This window comes from Myodes glareolus, chromosome 1, assembly GCF_982192425.1.
Source record: "Myodes glareolus chromosome 1, mMyoGla1.1, whole genome shotgun sequence".
Taxonomy (NCBI): Eukaryota; Metazoa; Chordata; class Mammalia; order Rodentia; family Cricetidae; genus Myodes; species Myodes glareolus.
Window position 1 is genome coordinate 90,404,155 of NC_142026.1, and position 6,439 is coordinate 90,410,593.

The following is a 6,439-nucleotide window of genomic DNA, read 5'->3' on the forward strand; positions in this document are numbered from 1 at the left end:
GGTTTCAATATACAAAACAACTCTTTCTATATATTACAAGTTGGTAACTATGTTGAGAAGTTCTTTAAACCCCTTAGTACAATGAAAATAGCATATAATTTTGACTTTTGGACAGAATCATAAGGGGTTTGGTCCACTTTACTTAAATTTCCTGATTTGTAGCCTGCCTTTCCTGATTTATTTAAAACAATATAGAATGTAGGGGCTCCCATTATTGGTGTGTCCCATATGATGTGAGGAAGGATCTAGTTAGTTTTCTTTCTAAGTTGAATTCTCTTGCTTTGGGGATAGTTGTTGCTTATCTCTTCCAAAAAAAAATTAATACAAGCTCTTTGTCAGGATTTACTTTTTCCCAATAATTTGTCAATGTCATCATTATTAAAGGTGCTAAAAATTTCTGCTGGGTCTATTCCTGTTAACTGATGAAATCTCAATTTTCCTTTTAGAATTAATTCAGAGACCTTTTCTACATAAATTTATTTTTTTTCTACTTAGCTTATGTGGTAGAAAGTTCCATTCTAAGATAATCTCCTCCCTCCGCATTAAAATTCCTGTCGAGGAATGTTTGAGGGTAATATGGCCAGAACGCAGCTGGTGTTTGGGTCCACATGATCCACATGTGCCTTCCGTAACTTCTCTTCAATCAAAGCCAATTCCCTCTCAGCTTTCAGCTGATAATTCTCTGGAACTATTTAAGTCCTTGTCACCATCTAAGGTTTTGTTTAAATTAATCAATTCATTAGGTTTTATCACAATAGTGTACCATAGATGGGAAATGTCTCCTAGCAATCTTTGAAAGTCATTAAGAGTCTGAAATCGATCTCTCCTAATTTGTACCATTTGGGGTCTAATTTTTTTGTAAATCTATTTTATAGCCTAAATGAATAATAGAATCTCTTCTTTGTATATTTTCAGGGGGAATTTTTAATTCCCCAACAAGGGAAATTTTTCTTTACTTCTTCAAACATTTTTTCTTTGAAACAGATAGTAAAATGACGTCCATGTAATGGTCAACTATAGATTCAGGAAATTGCTTACCTATCGTTTCCAATGACTGACTTACAAAATACTGATGCAGAGATGAGCTATTTAACATTCTGCGTGGAGGAATCTTTCATTGATATCTTTTAGCAGACTGAGAATTATTTTAAGTGGGCACTGTGAAGGCAAATTTTTCTCTCTCCATTTCTTGTACAAGTATAGTGAAGAAACAATCTTTTAAATCAATACTATAGGAGACCATCCTTTAAGTAATAGGGAAGACAAAGGCATTCCAGTCTGTGTGCTCATTGGCTGAATTGCCTAATTAGATTTGTTACCATTCTTCATTTTCTAAATTTCTTTTTAATAATAAATACAGGAGAATTCCAAGGGCTGGTTGATTCTTCAATATGCTGAGAATTTACTTGCTCCTGTACCAGCTGTTCTAAAGCCTGCAGCTTCTCTGTTGTAAAAGGCCATTACACAATTCATACAGATTTGTCTGTCAATCATTTTAAAGGTAGGGCTGTTGGTACCTTTGGAAGATCAGCAGCTGTTGTGCCCTGTTCTTGTACAACCTGAATTGTCAGTGACTGTTCTTTATAATGTCTTGTGACATTGTTCACAGAAACGTATGTTAATTTATGGTTTATTCTAAGATTAGGGGATATTAATCTGAGTATTCCATTGCTGTAATAAATCACATCCCCACAAATTCATTGATATGTTAGCCACATATGGTTTCAATATTCCTCTATGTCCTTCTGGTCCTATACATTGGACCCATTTCATACTCTGTTTTATCTGAGATAAAGTTCCAACCCCTAAAAACTGAACATTTACATCCTGAAGAGGCCAATTTGGATGCCAATATTCTGATAAAATTATTACTACATTCACACCTGTTTTTACCAGATCTTCAATGACAATTTATTCATGTTATTAATTTTTATCTTTGTTCATTTATAGAAGTTTGCCAAAATACTCACCTTATAGTTTCTTCTGAAATTTGTGTTCTCTCTTCTGTAGCTGTATCCAGAGCAGTATGGTTTCTTTCAATAGACACTAGGTTCTTTAATTGCCCTGGGAAGGAGTTTTCTCTATGATGATAGGAAACAACTGAACCGGATTTGGCATAGGGACCTGTGAGAGGACTCTCATGGAGTTTCTTGAATTACCCTGAATATTCCTCACTGACCTACATTCATTAGTCCAAAGCCTGCCTTTGCTACACCTTCCCCATAACCCAGAAGGGAGGGGTGTTCTGAATGGATTATTCTTAGAAAAAACATTGTTTCTAGGAATGCTGTAACTACACTCCCTTTTAAGGTAACCTTTGTTGCCACAATTATAACATTTGAGATTTTGCTTTTTCTTTAAACCTCTGGAAATCCCCTCTCCTATTGAAGTATCATCATGGTCATGAGATTAAATATTAATCGTATCTTGAATCCATAAGTGCTTACTTTGCCTTTAATGGCTTAATTATCATTTTGCACAGAGAAATGGCATTTTCAAAAACCAGAAGTTCAATTATTATTAGTCTAGCTTCTGAATTTGGTATCATTCTACTTAATGCTAAGGTCAGTCTCTGTATGAAATCTTTAAATCCTTTCTTTGGTTCCTGTATAACTTTAGCAAATGATTCAATTTTCTTTTCTATTTCTCCAAGTCTGTCCCAAGCATTCCAAGCTGCTGTGTGGCATAAATCCAGGGCCTGGTCATTATATCCAGCTTGGCTTTCTGTAGAAACATAATTTCCTTCTCCAAGAATTTGATCTTGGGAGATTTCCCTACCTATAACTTTACTTAATTGTCCAATAATCTTAGCCTCTTCTCTGAACCAGGTACTCCATTGTAATTATAGGCCAGGCTCTAAAATACCTTTAACCAATTCTATCCGGTGGTTAGGGATAATTCTATTACAAACTAACCACAAGTTTAACATTTGCTTCACAAAAGGAGAATGCATGCCATGTGAGCCTATTGCTTCCTTGACTCTCCTTAAATTTAACATTGGCACAGGAATCCAGTTAGCTGTAACTGAGCCTCTGCCATTTGGCAATTTCTGTAAAGTTACTGGATATATTCAGATTGGTTGCTTGAAAATCTTAGTTTGCTCCTCTCTATTCTTATAATGCAATGCTGAAATTTGTCCTCCATTCAATTCCTCTCTCAATTGAATATTTCTTGTTGCAGGGGAGAGACCCGCTTGTTCATCCCAGCCACCCAGCTAGCTTACACCCAAAATAGACACACAGAAATTGTATTAATTAAATTACTGCTTGGCCCATTACTTCTAGTTTCTTATTGGCTAATTCTTACATCTTAATTTAACCCATTTCTATTCATCTGTATATCACCACATGGCAGTGGCTTGCCAGGAAAGATTCTAACTGGCGTCCATCTCAGATGGAGGATCCATGGCTTTTCTCTGAGTCTGCTTTCTTCCTCCCAGAATTCAGTTCTGTCTTCTCTGCCTACCCAAGTTCCTCCCTATCAGGCCCAAAGCAGTTTCTTTATTTATTAACCAATACAAGCAACACAGAAACAGAAGGAACTCCTATACCATTTTTGTAATCTGTTTTATTAGATTTTTCTAAGGCCTGTATTTTAGCACTTAGATTAACCAACTTTTTTGGTGGTAAGACAGAAATGATAAAAGCTGATAATGTTTACAATTGACATTCCATAAATCTCATCTAAATTAGACATCCTCTTATTTTATCATTCCATCTTCAAACTGTCTAGCCTATTATCATACAGAGATGCAAATCTCTCCACTGTAATGGATTTTCCCATTTTTTAATGTGGGGAAAATCTCTCTTTTAACTAATTTCTTGCTTTAAGAATTCCCAATTGTCACCAGTGTGGTGGTGGCACACACCTTTAATCCCAGCATTCAGGAGACAGAGGCAGAAGGATCTCTGTGAGTTCAAGGCCAGCCTTGTTTACAGAGTGAGTTCTAGGTCAGGCATCAAAGCTACACAGAGAAATCCTGTCTCAAAAAAAAATCAAAAAGAAAAAAAATCTCAATTGTCTTATCAAATCTACTGATAATGCTGATGAAGATGTGAAGTTTATTGTTGCTGCATAGAACATTAAAAGTCTGACTGGATTTCAAGGAAGCTACCCAGTTTGGCAGCAGCCTAAGAAGGGGGTTCAGGGAAAGCTTGCAACCCACGGTAGAGAGAGAAAGACAGATGGAGCTGGAGCGGGGGCAGTCAGAGTAACACTACTTTTTCTCTCAATACACAGACTTTTTCCCAGGCTGTAATATGAAAAATGCTTGGTGACATGTGGCTTCTGCCATATCCAGAGTCTATAAGTTCCAGGAGAAAGGACTGAGGGAAAGCACGAATTATGCAAGTGCATGTATGGAAGAGGCCTGAAGTTGGTGTAGATAGAGCATGGGATGATTGCAAGAAATCTGACATCAGCTCCAGGCCCCTGCACACACATGCACTCACGTAATGTATCAAGTGTGAACATGGCCACTCCAGGGTACAGTCAAGGAGAAGGTTTTTATTGTAGCTTTGAGGGAGGGCACAGCCAGAAGCATCTACAAGAGTCCAGAGCAGAGAAAGCAGTGTATTGAACATGGCAAGGAGACTGGGGCAGGGCCAAGAAAGGAGAGGTGGGGAGAATGAGAGAGTGTAGTCTTTTGTGTTTGGGGGTGCCTACCATTCAGCTCCCAAATAAATCACACATGGAGTCTTATTCTTACTTATAAATGCCCAATCTTAGCTTGGCTTGTTTCTTGCCAGCCCTTCTTAAGTTATCATGTCTACCGTTTCCCTCTGGACTTTTGTCTTTCTTACTTCTGTGCATCTCTCTTCCACTCTCACTCCATGGCTGGCTGGGTGGCTGACCCCTGACGTCCTCCTCCCCTTGTCTCGTGTTGTTCCTTGCTTCCTTCTTTCAGATTTCTCCTTCTATTTATCCTCTCTGCCTGCCGGACCCACTTATCCTTTCTCCTGACTTGCTATTGGCCATTCAGCTCTTTATTAGACCATCATGTGTTTTAGACAGGCAAAGCATCACAGCTTCACAGTTAAACAAATGCAGCACAAACCAGAGCAACACACCTTAAAATATTATTCCTCAACAAGAGAAGAGCAGAGGAAGTTCAGAGAGGGAGGTGGGGGGGCAAAGAGAACACGTGTCTGAAATGGCAGAGTTATATAGAAATGAGAAGCTGGGGAAAGAGAAGCCCAGGAGCTGGAGAAATTTAAGGTAGGGTTGGGGTGAGAAGAGCCATGGATTCTAAGTGAGCTGGAGGCCAGCACGTGCTTTGGTATACTAATAGGCACCACAGTCATCCATTTGTCCCAAGTTTCCTTTGGACTCAACACCTGTAAAAAGGCTAACACCCTTTTCAAGAGTTGGCTTGGTGTGTAAAGGTACTTGCCACCAAGCCTGATGATCTGAGTTAGACACCTGGGCCCACAAGGCCCTGACGTCCTCTGACGTCCACAGGTGTGTCATGTCAGGTGTATGCACACATGCACACAGGAGCAATAAAAGTATAAAGTAATTTTAAAATTTTCAAGGCAAAATTAATAAAAAGAATGGTACTATTTCAGATTATTCCAAATCCCATTAACATCTGACTCAATATAAAAACAGCTGAATTTCCACATCAATCTGTAGTAACTGAAATTTAATGAACAGTCATAAAAAATGAAATACACACACACACACACACACACACACACACACACACACACCCCAATCCATGGTGTCTTAGATAAGTACAGTTTGGGCCTCACAATCCCATGGAAAGTTATTTTTTTCTGCATAGCCTTCTTAAATGACTTGACCTCAAACAGGAACAAAAAATAAATCTGTAACTGCATATTTTTCCATACCACTTACCAACTTGATGGGATCTGGAGTGAACTAAGGAGCAAGCCTCTAGGTTGGTCTGTGAAGTGATTTCCAGAAAGGATTAACTGAGCAAGGTGTTAATCCAAAAGTAGGAGGAGAAATATAAAGGCATTGTTGCAAGGTGGGCATAACAAGGTACTAATAGTCATGACAAGGTGGTCACAGTCAATAATGTAGACATAGTTATAACAAGGTAGTCTAGGTGGTCATATAACCTTTTGAAACAAGGTAGGGTTGCAAGATGGTTATAAACAAATTTTTGAAACAAAGATATTATTGCCATTCCTGGAACAGGCAGTACAGAGCCATTTGTAATTAAGGCTGCAGGTGGGATGTAGCCCAATCCCTGAGAACCAGAGGTTTAATTACAAACAGAACTGAACTTAGTTTGTCTTTGCTAAGATGGATACAGGCTGCTTCTTGAGAAAGACTCTCCTTCAGGGTAGGAGGCTATAGTGTGCTACATCCACGGCTGTCACACCAGTGTAGCAGAAATGCTGACTGGACGGGCAGGTGTTGCCGGAGGATTGGGATCTGTGCTTCTCAGAGCTGTGTTCCAGGCGGTCAC